The sequence below is a fragment of the Anomaloglossus baeobatrachus genome, chromosome 4, assembly GCF_048569485.1.
Source record: "Anomaloglossus baeobatrachus isolate aAnoBae1 chromosome 4, aAnoBae1.hap1, whole genome shotgun sequence".
NCBI lineage: Eukaryota > Metazoa > Chordata > Amphibia > Anura > Aromobatidae > Anomaloglossus > Anomaloglossus baeobatrachus.
This window is the reverse complement of record NC_134356.1, coordinates 492,838,911-492,855,125: the sequence shown is the minus strand read 5'-3', so window position 1 is coordinate 492,855,125 and position 16,215 is coordinate 492,838,911. Positions and strand designations below refer to the sequence as shown.

The window sequence follows — 16,215 nt, the reverse complement described above, 5'->3', positions numbered from 1 at the left end:
ATACATGTTGTTCATATTTTATATATTTATACGCTTCAAATATTCAACTATTTAAACCGCATCTATTTAATGTTTGTATTCCAAACAGTTTTTACCTGAAGGTTTTATCCCAGCGCGTTTCCATGTTATGCGGACATAGTCTCCCTTTTGTAGTCATTAGTTATGTATTTATCTATTTATTTATTTATTTTATATTGATTGCCTCTTCTAATCATCCGTACTGATGCGAGAGGTTCCTTTTCTACCAATAGCATATGAGGTTCTTTCAGCAATGATCTTTGCACTGCACCTTCCATTTTATTAATCTGTTCACTTCTTCACGTTTCTCAAACACGGTCTTCTCCCTGCACTCAGGATACTGGTGCGGCCTCTTTTTTTCCCACACTTCTGAACCCGAGTTACCTTCACTGTGTCTTCACGCATGCGCTCCCCTTTATTTCCCATGGTTTGAACTCATTTCACCCTGGTTCTCATTGAGAACTTGCTCAGTGTCTCTGCGCAGGCGCTCTTCTTTCACCTCAAGTTCACTGCCCTTGCTTTCTAGGAATCCCTCCTAATACTTTTAATCATCTCCCTTTTTGGTTTGATGGCATCTACATGCACATTTCTTTATTAAACTAGTGCATTCGTCACCTGCACATTATTACTAATAAATACTTCTAATTATCTCCCTTTTTAGTTTGACGGTATCTACATGCACATCTCTTTATTATACTAGTGCATTTGTCACCTGCACATTATTTTTATACTTTCGAGTTTCTCACTGTGGCACTAGTAGTAGCCGCTTAATTCTCCCTTCTCCAACAAGTAGTCAGCTATGGAGTAACGGATGATTACAAACCACCTTGTGTCTGAACCCAGTGAGGTACCCCTCCTTTTTTGGGTTCCAGTACCGCATTAAACACTTCCTTACGTCCGTCATCATATTGACGCGCTTTGAAAAATCAAACAGTTTATATATATTCTTTACTTTTATTTCAATTTTATTTTCACATTCATTTCATGTTTATTTAAAAAGTTTAGATGCTCTGTATGTTTTTGCTAGTAGATAGTACACCTCCTCTGCAGTCTTCACGTGCTCATGAGTCACTCCGTTACCATGAGAGCATTGACGTCACAGATGTCAACGTGGCGAAGTGGACTCCTATATAACCAACCGGTCTGCATACTGTGTGTACATTTTCTCTTTTTCCCTGAAGAAGGAGACGGCTCATGTCTCTGAAACGCGTTGGAATACTGTAATAAAAGAGATCTTTAATTAATACCTTGGTAACAGTGGTTTTTAGTGCGGCTAAAACCCGTTTCTCATATATGTATATACATATATACAGATTTTTCACTACGTCCATTACGGGGCCGCTGCTTTGAACCACGCTGACACTCACATGCTCTACAAGGGGTTGTGACTGGCACAACCTCATCAGGTGAGTGTATTCATCTTTATCTTTTACACGGTTATTACCGGGTAAGACCCTATTGCGCCTTTTGTCTCCCCTTCTCCAGCAGTTTATACCTTCAGAGATTTTCTACTAAGATTGGGGAAATCATGGTTTGTGTCCTGCCAAGCCTCCTTGCCCCTTCTCTACCCTTGATAATTCCACAATTGTTACTTGAGCTGAAGATCCAATGTAACTTGTTTCCAAGATGAATGCATCTTGATGTTCTTATTGAAAAGATGGAGGTTGATATTCAGTGTATGTCTAAGAACCAGTCAGACCTGACTCCATTATTCAACTCAAAGTGAGATGGGCACTATACTAAGGGAAGATGCCAACGTAGCTTTGCATTAGTCATAAGATGCTATTCAACCACCTCAGCCTACAATATTCGCAAATTTCATCTTCATTGTAGACATGAAGATGACATGTATTTGCATAGGGACCTTACAGCCTTAGGCCTCTGCCACACTCACGTGAAAATCACTCCCGTGCCGCGAGACACGTATTTTCCCTGCGTGTTGCGTGTAGGTAAGTACGTGTCTCCGGTACGTGCGGGCCACGTGTGTTCTCCGTGTGCTATCCGCAATAACACACGGAGAACCGGTAATTTGCATACTCACGTGGTCCTTCCTGCTGTCCAGGGTACTGATCTTCAATCTCCAGCCCTGCTGTCTCTCCGCTGCTGCCGGCCGCAGTGAAGTGAATATTAAATGAGCATAATGAGCAACGGTCGGCAGCAAGTGACAGGAGGGCAGGAGAAGGCGAGTAAAGATTTGTTCATTTTTTCTCTGACACGTGAGTTTTCTCCGGCGCGTGTCACACGGGACCGAATCCACACTACATCCGTGTGGTACGGGTGCAGACTGTGACACCCGTGATGCCGGAGAAAAACGGACATGTCATAGTGTTGGAAAACGCACACATGTACAAACGGACACACGTTCCGTGTGGTTGTACGTGTGTGTGCGCCTGCTACCATAGAGTAACATTGCTGTACGTGTCTCCGTGCCACCGGTACGTGAAAAAACTGGCAAACACGTACCGGCGGCACAGATGTGTCTCGGAGGCCTTAGATAAATTTTACAGGGAATTTAACTCCGTTTTGCTGCTTTTGTCTTGTCAGATGCTCGCACTGTGGGCGGCGCATGTGAACTCGCATCCCCTGCCCCCATCAACACAGTGGAAATGTGTGCGGTCGCATTAACCCATAGCCCCAGTATTCGACAAGTCAGTAGGACAGTGTCTTCAATTAAATGGCCTCAGAGATAGCGGAATGTGCATATACTGACTCCAACGCCATTTTATTAAACAAGTCCTGTAATACTGTAAAATACAATGTTTTATAGCTTATCCGCATCAAATTCAGCTTCAACAACAGTAGGAAAACTCTCCCTATTTATAGGAAATCCACTTTACAGTTCTTTTTCCCCCTAAAGAGCTTTAGAAAAAAATCCTAATTAAAAAAAAAAGACAAAAAAGTGTGTGATTTTGAAGTTGATGACGAAGAAAATCTCTCCAAAACTAGGCACTGTAAAATCAAAAGGTTCCAAAAACGCATTTCCTGAAAGGATATCTGGTTGAAACCTCATGATTTCTTTTAATGTAAACTAAAAAATTCTAGTCAGAAAGCTTTGCACTCCCATAGTTTCTTCATGTACCCCAGAATCACCGTTGCATGTACTGCTGGCATTGGCGAGTCCCGTCACTCAGTACAGCATAGTGGATCACTGGCGCATGCACAGACGCCCTGGCACCACGTTGCTTTGGTGTGTCTGCCTGACCTGAGTGCCACCGTTCAGAATAAGGAAGCATATACAGTGCCTACAAGTAGTATTCAACCCCCTGCAGATTTAGCAGGTTTACACATTCGGAATTAACTTGGCATTGTGACATTTGGACTGTAGATCAGCCTGGAAGTGTGAAATGCACTGCAGCAAAAAAGAATGTTATTTCTTTTTTTATTTTTTTTTTTAAATTGTGAAAAGTTTATTCAGAGGGTCATTTATTATTCAACCCCTCAAACCACCAGAATTCTGTTTGGTTCCCCTAAAGTATTAAGAAGTATTTCAGGCACAAAGAACAATGAGCTTCATATATTTGGATTAATTATCTCTTTTTCCAGCCTTTTCTGACTAATTAAGACCCTCCCCAAACTTGTGAACAGCACTCATACATGGTCAACATGGGAAAGACAAAGGAGCATTCCAAGGCCATCAGAGACAAGATCGTGGAGGGTCACAAGGCTGGCAAGGGGTACAAAACCCTTTCCAAGGAGTTGGGCCTACCTGTCTCCACTGTTGGGAGCATCATCCGGAAGTGGAAGGCTTATGGAACTACTGTTAGCCTTCCACGGCCTGGACAGCCTTTGAAAGTTTCCACCCGTGCCGAGGCCAGGCTTGTCCGAAGAGTCAAGGCTAACCCAAGGACAACAAGGAAGGAGCTCCGGAAAGATCTCATGGCAGTGGGGACATTGGTTTCAGTCAATACCATAGGTAACGTACTCCACCGCAATGGTCTCCGTTCCTTACGAACCCGTAAGGTACCTTTACTTTCAAAGCGTCATGTCAAGGCTCGTCTACAGTTTGCTCATGATCACTTGGAGGACTCTGAGACAGACTGGTTCAAGGTTCTCTGGTCTGATGAGACCAAGATCGAGATCTTTGGTGCCAACCACACACGTGACGTTTGGAGACTGGATGGCACTGCATACGACCCCATGAATACCATCCCTACAGTCAAGCATGGTGGTGGCAGCATTATGCTGTGGGGCTGTTTCTCAGCCAAGGGGCCTGGCCATCTGGTCCGCATCCATGGGAAGATGGATAGCACGGCCTACCTGGAGATTTTGGCCAAGAACCTCTGCTCCTCCATCAAGGATCTTAAGATGGGTCGTCATTTCATCTTCCAACAAGACAACGACCCAAAGCACACAGCCAAGAAAACCAAGGCCTGGTTCAAGAGGGAAAAAAATCAAGGTGTTGCAGTGGCCTAGTCAGTCTCCTGACCTTAACCCAATTGAAAACTTGTGGAAGGAGCTCAAGATTAAAGTCCACATGAGACACCCAAAGAACCTAGATAACTTGGAGAAGATCTGCATGGAGGAGTGGGCCAAGATAACTCCAGAGACCTATGCCGGCCTGATCAGGTCTTATAAAAGACGATTATTAGCTGTAATTGCAAACAAGGGTTATTCCACAAAATATTAAACCTAAGGGTTGAATAATAATTGACCCACACTTTTATGTGGAAAATTTATTAAAATTTAACTGAGCAACATAACTTGTTGGTTTGTAAGATTTATGCATCTGTTAATAAATCCTGCTCTTGTTTGAAGTTTGCAGGCTCTAACTTATTTGCATCTTATCAAACCTGCTAAATCTGCAGGGGGTTGAATACTACTTGTAGGCACTGTATTACATCATGCCTGCACCGCCGGAGTGCCATACCCCACGACTGTGAACTGGAGCCTGTTCAGGCATTATACACAGGTGACTGTCCCACATGAACCTACACATTCCAATATGTGATTTAATGACTATGTATATATAAGACCACATGGCTACTTATCCCCACATACACGCCCACTGTGGAAGTAGGGTGAAACGTGCGTTGGGGCGCGTGGCCACACCGCAGTGACTGTCTTTTCAGGTCTGTTAATATCCTACCTTACCTTTCATGCACCATGGTAGCATTTCACTAGCAAAGTGCTACTACTTACTACAGGTTGCTAATACACTATGGCTTTACTACTACCAATATACTATATTGAATTGTCCACAATTTTGTAGGGAGATTATAATAAGGCTTACTGTTAGTCATTTTTATTGTTTGATACCTCTTTCACCAACTGCTTTTACCAGTGATCACTAGTTTTCTGTATTTGTTAAAGCTGATTTTGGGAAGTTTAATAGATTATTAATAGTATAGAAAAAAACACCGTTTTGTGCTATAAATACAAAAAATGTTCTAAAACATAAATGAAACCCTATATACAGACCTATTTATTATACTTAACAGCTGTACTGTAATTTGCCCATTGTATTTTAGGAAAATAACTGTATTGTGTTGGCCCCCTTGGGGCACTTGCTATTTTGTCCTTTATATAGTTCTTAATTTAATTTTCCAATAAAATATGATTATTATCAGGGTCTTAGTGCACAGTGTTTCTCCTCTGGGTTTATCCTGTGGATATTTTGATCAATTGTTGAGTTGGTTTATTCCACAACTCTATGCAAAACAAGACTGCCGCGGAAACACCATCACGTCTCAACGCTGGCAGGAAACTATCCAGGTCTTTCACCGGGAAGGAACAACCACGGGAAGGGCAGTCTCCAGTCAAGGAAACTGCCTATGCCAAAACATGGTATCCATCCACAGACAGCTGTTTCGGGGTATTTGCCCCTCATCAGTGTGGAGTAGGGAACTGGCTAGAGGGAGCAATGCCTAGTAAAAGACTACATAAGCAAGGATGAATGACATTAGGGAGATCAACATCCAGCACCACGGAGACACCATCACGTGTTTCCACAACTCTAGTCCTCAAAAGCCACCATTGAACAATACTAATGAAATCCTGAAAACATGCACTGTTGGGGAAAACATCCCTATGAGATTATTTAGGTCAACTGAGGGTACATGTTTATATATCCTGAATGCAATGATAGAGCAACAATTTTATTCATGCCGCCCATGGTTTTGGCAGCATGAATTAGGTGAAAGGCTGCCTATAATAATTATTTATTATACAGTTAGGTCCAGAAATAATTGGACAGTGACACAAGTTTTGTTATTTTAGCTGTTTACAAAAACATGTTCAGAAATACAATTATATATATAATATGGGCTGAAAGTGCACACTCCCAGCTGCAATATGAGAGTTTTCACATCCAAATCGGAGAAAGGGTTTAGGAATCATAGCTCTGTAATGCATACCCTCCTCTTTTTCAAGGGACCAAAAGTAATTCCACATGGGACTCTAAGGGCTGCAATTAACTCTGAAGGCGTCTCCCTCGTTAACCTGTAATCAATGAAGTAGTTAAAAGGTCGGGGTTGATTACAGGTGTGTGGTTTTGCATTTGGAAGCTGTTGCTGTGACCAGACAACATGCGGTCTAAGGAACTCTCAATTGAGGTGAAGCAGAACATCCTGAGGCTGGAAAAAAAGAAAAAAATCCATCAGAGAGATAGCAGACATGCTTGGAGTAGCAAAATCAACAGTCAGGTACATTCTGAGAAAAAAGGAATTGACTGGTGAGCTTGGGAACTCCAAAAGGCCTGGGCGTCCACGGATGACAACAGTGGTGGATGATCGCCGCATACTTTCTTTGGTGAAGAAGAACCCGTTCACAACATCAACTGAAGTCCAGAACACTCCCAGTGAAGTAGGTGTATCTGTCTCTAAGTCAACAGTAAAGAGAAGACTCCATGAAAGTAAATACAAAGGGTTCACATCTAGATGCAAACCATTCATTAATTCCAAAAATAGACAGGCCAGAGTTAAATTTGCTGAAAAACACCTCATGAAGCCAGCTCAGTTCTGGAAAAGTATTCTATGGACAGATGAGACAAAGATCAACCTGTACCAGAATGATGGGAAGAAAAAAGTTTGGAGAAGAAAGGGAACGGCACATGATCCAAGGGACACCACATCCTCTGTAAAACATGGTGGAGGCAACGTGATGGCATGGGCATGCATGGCTTTCAATGGCACTGGGTCACTTGTGTTTATTGATGACATAACAGCAGACAAGAGTAGCCGGATGAATTCTGAAGTGTACAGGGATATACTTTCAGCCCAGATTCAGCCAAATGCCGCAAAGTTGATCGGACGGCGCTTCATAGTACAGATGGACAATGACCCCAAGCATACAGCCAAAGCTACCCAGGAGTTCATGAGTGCAAAAAAGTGGAACATTCTGCAATGGCCAAGTCAATCACCAGATCTTAACCCAATTGAGCATGCATTTCACTTGCTCAAATCCAGACTTAAGACGGAAAGACCCACAAACAAGCAAGACCTGAAGGCTGCGGCTGTAAAGGCCTGGCAAAGCATTAAGAAGGAGGAAACCCAGCGTTTGGTGATGTCCATGGGTTCCAGACTTAAGGCAGTGATTGCCTCCAAAGGATTCGCAACAAAATATTGAAAATAAAAATATTTTGTTTGGGTTTGGTTTATTTGTCCAATTACTTTTGACCTCCTAAAATGTGGAGTGTTTGTAAAGAAATGTGTACAATTCCTACAATTTCTATCAGATATTTTTGTTCAAACCTTCAAATTAAACGTTACAATCTGCACTTGAATTCTGTTGTAGAGGTTTCATTTCAAATCCAATGTGGTGGCATGCAGAGCCCAACTTGCGAAAATTGTGTCACTGTCCAAATATTTCTGGACCTAACTGTATATTAAAAAAAAAAATAGTAAAAAGGTAATTTTTTAAGAAACTATCTACATAAAATGTATTTCTTCTTTTTTGGTTCTTTGTTTATTGAAAGTTGTCAGCCAGTAAAATTAATTAGGGGGCTATATTCTCCCCCAAAAAAACAAACTGCAGGCAGATAGGTATAAGAGAAATTGGAAAAGAAAAACATTGTAATAATGGGCATCTACATACTTGCCATGCAAGCAGAGAAGACTGTTAGTATATGTAGACTAAGCGCATGAGCATAGTGTTTGCTAGATGGCGGCTCATCCATGGAGTTTTCCCAGGCAAAGGTGCTACAGGAAAATGCCAATTATTGTTTTCCTTAGGCTATGTGCGCACTTACCGGATTTTGCCGCGGATTTGCTGCATGTTTCGCTGCAGAAAATGTTCATAACATCTCTGCAGTGAATCACCAGCAAATCCTATGGAGAAAAAAAATCCTGTGCGCACTGGGCGGAATTTGACAGCTGCATGTTTTGCTGCGGGAATCCCGCAGCAAAAACAAGTGCATGTCACTTCTTTTCCGCAAATCGCTGCGGGATTTCACTCCATTGACTCAATGTTAATCATGAAATCCCGCAGGGAATAACGCAGGCAGCAAATTCTGTGCGGTTCACTGCGTTTTCCTGCGTTATTCCCTGCGGTATTTTGCGGTTTACCTCCGGTAATGTGCATCACTTGCTGCGGTTTTGCAGGGAAGTGATGTCATTACAGGAACAGGAAGTCGTGCAGAGTAAACACACACACATCAGACACAGAACACATCACAGACATAGATCACACAGACACAGGACACATAGAACACACATAGAAAGAAAACGGAAATATAGAAAACAAAGAACGTGGGCTCCGCTGCATATTTACCTTCCAGCCGAGGTAAGCACACAGCGGCGGCCCGGTATTCTCAGGCTGGGGAGGGAGAGGGGCAGGGGTAATGTCCCCTGCCTCACTCCCCCTCCGCAGCCGAGAATATCAGCCGCAGCTGCCCCGACACTGTCGCATGCAATATGCGGCACTGCCGGCGTGTCCTCTGCTCTTCTTGCCACCGTGTAGCAGTGGTGACAAGGTAATACAAGGGGTTAATGGTGATGGGGGACCACCGCCATTAACCCCAGGCTTGATCATGGCAGCGTCTATGTGACAGCTGACATGATCAACCCGTAAGTAAAGTGAAAAAAACACAGACACCAAAAATCCTTTATTTTAAATAAAACCAACAAGCCTCGTTCACCATTTTATTAACCCCTCCCAAACAAAGCTCCGGCGTAATCCACCGCTCCGACATCCACAGCTCCGGCTCCGACGTCCTGCACTGCTTCCATCCAGCCGTGACTGTCACAGACAGGCTGAATGCAGCAGACAGCAGAGGTAATTATCGGTCATTTCCCACGGCCGGTAATGTGAACTCACTGCCGACCGTGGGAAATGCAGCGATCTGTCATCTATCTATCTATCTATCTATCCCTCTATCTATTCTTCTGTCTATGTACTATCAGAATTAAATGTATTTTTTTTTTTTTTTTTTTTTCTTCAATGTGCTTTATTGCATTGAATGCAATAAAGCACATCCCAACCCACACGCGGCAAAACCGCGGCAATACCGCGAATAATACCGCGGTAAAGCCGCGGCAAACCGCATGCGGTTTTCGGGTGCGGTTTCCCGCGGTTTTTTACCGCGGGTGCGGTAATCTTTGAGAGGATGCGGAATTTTCTCAAGAAAATTCCATTTCCCAGTGCGCACAGAGCCTTAAGCAGCTTTGCCTTTTTCTCCGCACATCTTTTACTCTATACTTCCAAGTAAGGGGTGTGGTGGATGAGCATGTCACTTCTCTGGGTTAATGCTGTGGAGTTTTTGAGGAACCATCGCATGGATTATTGTAATTCTTTCCTAATTGGTCTCCCTGTTACTAAACTCTCCCCTCTCCAATCCATTTTGAATTCCGCAGCCAGGATCATTTTCCCCTGCAACCGCTTCACTGATGCATCTGCTCTTTGCCAGTCATTGCACTGGTTGCGTATCCGTTACAGAATCAAAGATAAACTTATCCCTCTCACTCACAAAGCTCTCCACGGTTCCGAACCACCCTACATCTCCTCCCTCATCTCTGTCTATCACCCCACCCGTGCCCTCCGCTCTGCTAATGACTTAAGACTGACATCCTCAACAATTCGAACCTCCCACTCCTGTCTTCAAGATTTCTCACGAGCTGCGCCTATGCTCTGGAACACACTACCAAGAGAAATCCGATTAATTCCCAACATCCACACCTTTAAGTGGGCCCTAAAAACGCATTTCTTTAGACTAGCCTATCAACTCACTGCCCTGATCTAATCTAGTCCCTTTCTGCCCTTCAAAAAATGTACTTTTAGTTCTCATCCCCTGTACCTGTATTAATTCTCACCGACGGGTTCATGCAGCTGCTTTTGAATACCCTATTAAATCGATGGCTGGACCATATATGACAAGCTTTTCTCCCCCCCATTCACCTTTTGTGTCTCCCCTATTTCCTCATAGACTGTAAGCGTACGAGCAGGGCCCTCACTCCTCCTGGTATCTTAGTTTTGTTATTTTGTATTCTCATATTGTCTGTACATGTCCCCTCTTAACTGTAAAGCGCTGCGGAATATGTTGGCGCTATAGAAATAAAACTTATTATTATTATCCAGGTAAATTTTTCTCTACAACGCTGCAATTCAGAGCAGGGGTAGGATTCAAATTTTGAACAACAGGTTCCTGTTTGTGTTAGAAAACCACGGCCATTTTAAAAAAATAAATAAAACACACCCATTTTATTAGCCACACCCATTTCCACATGCTTTCCTCAACCACAAAATACAAGTACCAGTAGCTAAAAGTGCTTTGCCCTTACCTACCTGTACCTTCATGTACAGTCTCATTGCCTCCTGTCCAGTGCACATTGCTCCAATCACTGTCGGTCACTTCTTAGTATGATGAAAAGTATTAAATGGACTGTCAGCACAGGATGATTGCGCAAACCAAGTACAGGCGCTCGTGCATCATGGGTCTAATCGTTTAAATACATTTTATCACCTGTTTGTTTTCACTCAATCTCCATCCTTATTGGCTCTATGAAGCCAGAGCTGTCAAAGTAGACGAGAGGGTGGAGATTGATGGAAAACAAGCAGGTGGGAAGGTGTAATTAAAGGTCTATCATTATATAGAAAAGCTCTTTATAGTGTATAGTGCACAGGTAATGTGACCACTGGTGACATACACAGGAACTCTGTATAGTTTCAGCGTAAAGGTAATACAGTGATCACTGGTAACAATATACACAGGAGCTCTGCACATAGTTATAGTGTGAGTGTACATGTAATAAATTTACTTATTAGTTGCAGTTATTCATCGTCACTTTTCCTCTTCATCCAGCGCAGACCACTATCAATTCTTCCAGCAAGGACACGAGTCTACAGAAAATAACACACAATCATTTATAACTGATCAGTTTTAGTACACATTCCCCACTTTTTTCCCCTAGACATCTACACTGCACCAGATGAAGTAAAAAAAAAAAAAAAAGGGAACTAGTGCCGCCCTACACAGTAAGGCTGTGTGCGCACGCTGCGTAATTTCATGCGTTTACGCTGCATATTGCACTGACTGCAGCGTAAATGCATGCACCCTGCGTCCCCAGCACAATTTATGAAGATTGTGCATAATCCATCCGCACGTTGCGATTGAGAGCGCAGCAATTTGCATGCTGTAATTTTGATCCAAATCGCTGTGCTCAAAAAAGCAACATGTCACTTATTTTGCGCACTTTGGATCCCACTCTGTCTATGGGAGAGGCAGCATCCAGAGCGCATAAAATCGGCGTCTATTCTGCAGACACACTGCATCCATTACGCAGTGTTTCTGCAGCGATTTGAAGCGCACATGCACTGCCAAATCGCTGCAGAATATTTGTCACAGCAGTACGCAACGTGTGCACATAGTCTTACAGAACCTCCCTTTTGTTCCCTCCCTGGAATACAATATCCTCAAAAGTAAAATACAGTATATTACAGCTGTAATAATGTCCCCTAAAAGGCCCCTGAACTAATTATTTCCAGCTGCATTTTTAACTATTGCAGTACAAGAAGCCGGTGGCTTTCCATACAGCAATACATTACAACTGAATGTGCGTCCGAGGAACTGGTGGGCCCCCAGTCTTTAGAACTAGATCGGGCACAGCTTCTTGCCAGCTCATGGAACCAACGGTAATTTGAACAACCGGTCCCACCTAACCGGAGAGACCCAACTGAATCCCACCCCTGGGTTAGAGAAAGTATACTTTAAAGATATGGAGATGAGACTCAACTGGCTCCACCCCAGCCAGGTTTTTCCAGCTGTGATTGACAGGTCACTTTCATAGTAAGTGGGGGGCAGACTAGACTGATCTCCAGCTACAGTTGCCGGCTAGATGTTTAAAGTAGACAGGTTCCCTTTAAATGACTGATCTCTTTTTCATAGATATTTAAAAGGGATTGTCACCTGGTTTTTGATACTTCATCAAAGAGCAGCATAATGTAGGGGTGGAGACCCTGATTCCAGCGATGTGTCACTTACTGTCCTGCTTATTGTAGATTTGATAAAATCACTTTTTAATCAGCAGCAGATTGTCATTAGAGGACTACTTGCTGTGCTGCTAGGTAGTCCAGCATATTTAGGAGCTCTGTATTACTGTTAGATCTGCAGAAGAGAAAACATTGATTTTAGCACAATGACCGCAAACAGCTCAGTAAGTGACACATTGTAGGAAACAGAATCTCCGCTTCTACATTATGCTGCTCTCACTTGAGGGAGCAAAAACCCGGTGACAGATTCCCTTAAAAAAAAACAACAAAAAAACATGTGCAATACATTAAATGTTTAAGATCTTAAAAGGAAAGCAAAGCATGAGGAAATAATTAAAGATTCTGGCAACATAGTTTTAGAATTTTATTTACAATCCCTTTTAAAAAGGCACGAACAGTAGTAAACAAGTCTTGGACAAATTAATGAATAGAACATAATGGATATTCAGCCCAAGACAACTGATTGCATTGCTGGAGAGAACAAAAAAAAGGCACCAACAAAGTACTTCACGGAAAAAAGATACGAGCGCCTTGTATAAAAGTATAGTACTAATATCTTATGGAGCAGGCGGCATCATGCAGATAAGATGGGGTTTGCTAATACAATCTACATTCATGTTTTATTGAGGGATTTCTCTGAAAGGTAAATCGTTGTAGAAAACACCATGCAAAACGCAATAGAATATGAGCTACTGAGGGGCTAAGTGCTCAGGAAGCCATAGGCAGGACAAGCAATCTGGAGCAAGGCTAGTCTGCATGTGTGGCATTGTATATTAAGGAACACAAGTTCTAGCAATTTCCTAGCACACAGTAGTATACACTACCGCCTTCTTTAGTTAAGCCATATCACCACTGTGACATTCTACCAGAAAGCAGGCTACAGAACACTACAGAGGCCAATCTGCCAGAAGCAGGCACTCACCCTTGTGTGGAGTAGTTCACTATGAACAGGACAGGGGAGTCACGTGCAGAACCTTTGCTTGCTTTGTACCATGTACTGTAAAGTAACACTTCTTTTCAGCTTGAACTTCTAAAAAGGTGTATTGCACTGATGAGGGGTCCGACTGCCGAAAACAGAGATTCTAAAGTTAGGCGTGCGTCAAATAGTAGAGCACGTGCGTGCCCATCTCTCCGTAAGTGTATAGGTCTTCAGTATAAGAGAAAAAGGGGTTAAACCCACGCAATACGCTAAATAAGATGTAGAGATGTTGATAGATTAATCACTCTTATTCCATAGGTCTACGCGTTTCAAGGTAGAGACCTCTTCCTCAAGACCAGAAAATCAACATGGTCCTGAGGAAGACGTCTCTGTACCTTAAAACGTGTAGACCTATGGAATAAAAGAGTGATGGGCCGCAGCAGCCGCCATTATCCTATGCTCTCAATGGTGGTTGTGACCCTTCACAACCATTTTGGGTGAGCGTATTAATTTACATTACTAACCTGTTATTTATCGGGTAAAACCCTATTAGCGCTTCTTTCTTCTAGCACTATTACTTCGTAAGTGTATATGCACACACTAAGTATTTGAAGCAAATGTTTCTACAGGGAAAACGTGTCTCTTGGCAAGAAAATCGCTTCGTAAAGTAGTGACGTTTTAGAGTGCATCTTAGTTCACAAATATTTGAATGCGTGAAAACCACTGAAAAAATAGACATGCTGCAGAATTGAAAATGCTTCAAATCTGCAAAAATAAGCAGCATGTGCATGAGACTTCAGAAATCTAACTGACTTTGCCGGTATGGTAAATCTGCAGGAAAAGCGTGGCAAAAATGCAACAAATCCATATACCGTAAATGAAGCAGTGGTAACTTATGCCTATCGCACCATTCACCTAATCTTGGGATAGGTGGGGACTCCATCCGAATGTTATATTTAGCACTTGTCAATCTGTATCCAATCAAAACCCATTTGAACCCCTTAACGACCTAGGTCATGTATATACATCCTATTTCTCTATCCCTCCCTTTGATGCCAGCTCATGCGGCGAGTCTACGTTTCACCGCAATTGTCGGCTAATCTGATCAGCCGACATGTGCAAGTAACCGGTGTGGGTAGATATGATGCTGAAGCATCACTCTGATCAGTAGAAGTGATCGGATAGTGCAGGCAAAAAGTCCCTTACAAGAACTAGTAAAGGCAAGAAAAACAAATGTAAAGAAAAGTAAAAAAAAAAAAAAAAAATAAAAAATATAAAAGTTCTAATCATCCACCTTTTGCGCAATTGAAAATAAAACTCCCCCCAAAAAAAAAATCATATTTGGTATCACCACATTCAGAAATGCCCAATCAAAATATAACATCAATTAAACTGATTGGTAAAAGGGCATAGAGAGAGGGGAAGGGGAAAAAAAAAAATATCAAAAAATCAAAACCCCAGAATCATGATTTTTTTTGGTCGCCGAAACATTGCATTAAAAAGTAATAACAGGTGATCAAAACATCACATCTATCCCAAAATGGTATCATTTAAAATGCCAGCTCAGGATACTCAAATGGTCTCTTCAGGGAGGAAGGAGACAAACTCTAGTGCCACCTATTGGAAGTAGCAATCCTAAAAATCAAAAGTGACCCTTTAACGAGCCTTTTCATATGACCTAGGATTTAAGCCAGATCAGAACCTCCAATTGCAGATATGGTGTTTCGGGATGATTGTCCTTCGTCAGTGCAAAGTATGAGATCTGATCTGGCTAAATGAGAAGCTATAGTGGGGTCTAAAGGTGGAAAACGTTTCTCTTTGCGTAGACTGACAAACCAATCTGACTGTCAGTGGTGAGGAGTCTTATAGCTGCAATGCTCCTCTGGGTAATATTCAAATTGTCTCTTCATGGCGGAAGGAGGCAAACTATAGTGCTACCTATTGTAGAGTTTTCCGCAAGGAGAAAAGTTTTCCCTTTAGACCTCAGTAGAGCTTCTCATTCAGCCATATCAGATCTCATACTTTGCACTGATAAGGGACAATGATCCCGAAGCATCGTGTCTGCAAATTGAGGTTCTGATCTGGCATAAATCCTAGGTCATATGAAAAGGCTCGTTAAAGGGCCACTTTTGACTTTTAGGATTGCTACTTCCAATAGGTGGCACTAGAGTTTGTCTCCTTCCTCCCTGAAGAGACAATTTGAATCTATTTTTTTGTACGCCCTACCAGTCACTACACTTAATTCTTTAGATTATGTCACATACTTCCAGAAAGTAGATAATCCACACCTAGAAGTGGCCACTTCTCTGCGGTCCAGCTAGGTCCCAGCTTTTTTTTTTTGGGTGGGGGGGAGAAATAGAGGCTACGGACTAGATAGCCAGGGACAGTCTTGCCTCTCCTAAAAGTAATAGTCAGGGTGGGAGTAATCAAACCGCCTATATCAGGGTCAAGCCAAAGCATTCCCCAATGTCTCATCAGGATGTTCATAACTATCAGTTTGCTTGTCAAAGATCCCGATTAGACGTGTAATTGACTCTTCATCCTTTTTTTTGTTTAGATGAGAAGTCTATGTCTAGCACTTCCTCGGCTAGGTAGGGACTCAATAGGGTCTTGAGGATCTGTCTTCTTAATTTATTTGTGGAATCTACCAATCTGTGTGTCAGGTGTTTCCTTTATATCTGTTTTTTATTGAGATTTAATAAAGTTAATGTTTTCTAATTGGTTGGTGTATATTAATCACTTGCCCTGTGGATAGGTGATTAAGGTTCTGGTGGGAACCATTTAAAGGTGGAGTTACTTCTACTATTTAAAGTGTAATAAACAGCAATCTGAGAAGAAACCCATACATATCAGCATTG

At 42.3% G+C, this 16,215-nt stretch overlaps 1 long non-coding RNA gene across 1 annotated transcript; it reads right to left on the bottom strand.

The window, feature by feature from the left end:
* Nucleotides 1-1,081: 1,081 nt before the first annotated feature.
* Nucleotides 1,082-15,436, bottom strand: LOC142301726 (uncharacterized). Its single transcript, XR_012752872.1, has 3 exons — nucleotides 13,361-15,436; nucleotides 11,208-11,289; nucleotides 1,082-1,236 (listed from the first exon to the last, which is right to left on the bottom strand). It is a non-coding gene; the product is annotated as an uncharacterized LOC142301726 (long non-coding RNA).
* Between the last annotated feature and the right edge of the window lie 779 nt (nucleotides 15,437-16,215).